The sequence below is a fragment of the Apaloderma vittatum genome, unplaced genomic scaffold (genome assembly GCF_000703405.1).
Source record: "Apaloderma vittatum isolate BGI_N311 unplaced genomic scaffold, ASM70340v1 scaffold4300, whole genome shotgun sequence".
Taxonomy (NCBI): Eukaryota; Metazoa; Chordata; class Aves; order Trogoniformes; family Trogonidae; genus Apaloderma; species Apaloderma vittatum.
The window spans coordinates 28,377-31,927 of NW_009693841.1; the positions used below are offsets into that span (position 1 = coordinate 28,377).

The following is a 3,551-nucleotide window of genomic DNA, read 5'->3' on the forward strand; positions in this document are numbered from 1 at the left end:
AAGGAGTTTCATGACTCCTGTTGCAGGAGAGCTCCGGGCAGGACCTCGTCCCTCGCCTCCCTCCCCGTTATGGTCCCAGCAATGACCTTTCGCTTGAGTTCAGCCATCGGTGCAGGCAGCCCTGGTGCTTCATTAGTAATTAATCAATAATTGCACCCCAGTGACAAAAAAATGTCTTATTCCCGTTGTGGGTGTGAGCAGGGGGATGGACAGAGTGACCACTGCCAGCGCTGCAGGATTTCTTTGGTTTCAAAGGAGCCTGCTTGAGGGATGAGGGAGTCGCTTGCTAGGGATTAGTTGTTTAGGGTTTGGGTTTTTTTTTAGTGGAAATTGTAACACTGTCTAACAAAAATATTCAAAGCAGATTGCAGAATCTCTGTCCTCAGAGAGGCTCAAACTTGGCTGATCTTGACTTGCTGGACCCGCTTTGGGCCGAGGGCTGGGCCAGACATCTCCAGAGAGCCCTTCCGAAGCAGCGTGATTCCCTCAAAACCAGCAGCAGCAAGTGCAGAATGTTCATGGCGGGAGGTGAAAAATAACGTTGACAAAGATAAAATACTTAATTGTCTTCTTTTTTTTTCTTTTTGTGAGAAATATAATGCAATAACGAGGTTTGCTTGATTTTGGAATTTTCTACTCCAGCGGCTGAATATTATAACACGCCCTCTCCACCTCTTCTAGCACCCAGGAAATAGAGTTGAGAGAATCGTGAAAAGGAAGCGTTGTGGCGTGAAATGTTGGAATGAGGTGGATTTGCCTCTGCCTTACGCGAGTTTGGCGCTCAGAATAGCTCTATGCAATCTTAACACTTTCAGTTTGTGTATATGCACTGATGTACGGAGTGAGGTCGCGTTTGGTTTGGTTGGAACTCACTTATTTTGCCTTGGTTTGGTTTGGAATTTGCTAGCAATCGTTATTTGGCTTGCTAAGTTACAATCAATGATCTTCCACGTCGCAGAAGCTTTGCTGATATTAGTTTCCTCTTTTCTAGATCTGTCGGGTTTTGGCTGGGTTTGCTGTTTTACCCCAGTTGTTAAGGAAGGGCGGTGCGTCTTAATCCGCTAGAGCCAGCACGGAAAATTTACAGGAGGCTTATGCTTAAAACAAAAAATCCAAAATAATCGTGTTTTGATCTTCACCCAGGCCCGCAGGCAGCATTCCCTGACTGTAAAAGCAGAAAGGTTGTGAAGTTTTAGCTTTAAATCTGGACCTCTCAACACTGTAGAGGGGCCGAGCGAGTCGCTGCAGGCGCCGTTTTCTCGGATTGTGGCGGCAGATCCCTCGAACGCGGCGGCCGCGGGCGTCTGGCCTGTAGGAACCTTTCTCGTCCCAATGAACCTCCAGAATTTACCCAAGAGCAAGGCTGGGAGGGAGGTCTGCGTGAACACCCTCCCCCAGCCAGATGTAGTGGGTTGTTCTATTTATTTTAAGATTGTCTCCTTTTGAGGAAGAACGTTGGTGAGGACAGGGTGGTTCCGCAGGTCACGCTCGTTCGAGGCTACAAGTACGAGGAATGCAGGGCTGGGACGTTTGGAGACCGAGACGGACACGTTTGCCTCTTGACGCAATCCAGTCAGCGTCTCTGGTGGCATAAATAACCCCGAAGGGACTTTTTTCTTTCAAAAAGAGATCCTTTACTCATTAAATAGAGGAATGTAAAAAAAAGTTCTCACTCAGTAGCTTTCCAACTCAATACCAGTGTAATAAAAATCACATTTTTCCCTCTTTTTTTAATATTCTTCTCCTACCGTAGCATCTCTCTTTGTGTGTTTGTCCTGCCTGTGTGGCTTTCTCAGTTTCTAATGCAGGACAGTACATTTTCTATTTTTTTTTACTTTATTACACTTTGTAATGTACTTCTTGATTCATACATGCAGTCTTTTCTAAGGAAAACTTCGAGTAGGAGGTAATTGCACTGATTTTGGATTTTAAACTCCCTTTTTACTGTAAGACTTTTTTTTTTTTTTGCATCTGCTGTAGCTGTTTGAAAGAATACTGTAAATAGTGCTGCGTGTAGCAAATACTGAATTCTGTGGATGCCATTCCTTGTTGTCCTTTTGGTTTTTGGTTTTTTTTTTTAGGAATCCTGCCCGATTTTACAGTATTGAGATACGAGCTTTGATTTTAAAGGTCGTTTCTGTTTGCATTATGGTATGAATCCGAGGGCACAGTCGCTTTATTACAGTGGGAATATTTAGGGCTCGTCTGCATTTATGAAATACTTCTTCCTTCTCTCCTCTATGCACGTTTCTCCCACGCCCTAAAGATACAAGGGCAGTTTTTCAGCTACCACGAGTGCTTCTTTTGAGCAACGTTCCAACCTTTGATATCACTGTCAGGTGATGAATAGCATTAACACAACACCAGGACTGTCAAGCGAAGCCGTTGCGCGTTTTCCTCGCTTCTTCCACCATCTGGTTCTCATGTCACGTGAAGAAGAACCGGTCCGCGTGGCAGAAGTAGTGGGATAATTGGGATTTGGCCTGCTGAGCGGCAGCGGCTTGCTCTCTGTCCCTCCACGAGCGTGGGACCGCCGAGCACAGTAGCACGGGTCTGCATGCGAAGTCCCCACCAGCGTCGTGCCATCCCCTCGGTCAGTGTTTGGGCTTCTCCACTCGCAGATTTGGGCGGTCAGGTCTTGGACGTGCTCTGGGAAGAGTTTAAAGCAGTCCCCGTAGGACACTACTTTTATTCCGTTCGGCGGCGTTACCTGCCTGGAGCTTCAGTAAGTGGTTGTCGTGTTCTTTCAGCCCCAACACGTGATGGTCTAAATGCGCCCAGTCTTTACGTAAAGAAAATGAGCTCGAGATACTTGGTCAGGCCGAGTCTCCCCACAGCCCCAAACCAAAAAAGTCTTGGTTCAGAGACAAATTTTTAAGAACTTTCATGACTTCAGCATCTTGAGAAACATCTTTGTGTTCTGAGGGATCTAGCACCGTGCCACGGGGATCTGTATGTAAGCCGTGCATATGAAGAACTCCCTATTTTAGGTGACCTCTTGCCCACTCAAGAACCTTATCTTTCAAGTCTGAAGATTCCGTAGGTTTACCCTGTTGCTGACCAAATACTTCAAGTAAATTGTCGTAGTTTGTAGTCAGAACCGTTGTGCCTCTCCATGTGTCTCAGGATTGATTGCAGAACAATCGGGTTCTGAATGTGCTGTTGTGAATTATCCAACACCTCCATTAAGCAGTCCTGGCAGAAGTTGGGCTTTGTACCCCCAGTAGATGTTTCAGTACCGTTGCCTCTCTCATTGACCGCGTGAGAAACCATCCGTCTCCTGTCCATCAGCGACTGCCTTTTGCTTCTGTAACCCTCAGGGACAGCAGAGACCCAAACTCCAGCCCCCGTCTCCTGGGGTTAGGGTGCGAAACAGCGAGTTTTGCTTCCTGTTCCGGAAGGTTCCGTACTGGGGTGATGCATTCCTCTGAGGTGGTTTTAATCCCAAGGGTGTGGGGGAAGAGGAGGGTGTTGCGTGTGCGTGGCGTGGCCCCTAACCAGTTTCATCTCAATCTAGCACGTTTCACTTGCTTTTTCTGTGTCGTTCCTTT

At 46.8% G+C, this 3,551-nt stretch overlaps 1 pseudogene; it reads right to left on the bottom strand.

Moving 5' to 3' along the window:
- Positions 1–2,335: 2,335 nt before the first annotated feature.
- LOC104270631 lies at positions 2,336–3,288 on the bottom strand (annotated as a pseudogene).
- Between the last annotated feature and the right edge of the window lie 263 nt (positions 3,289–3,551).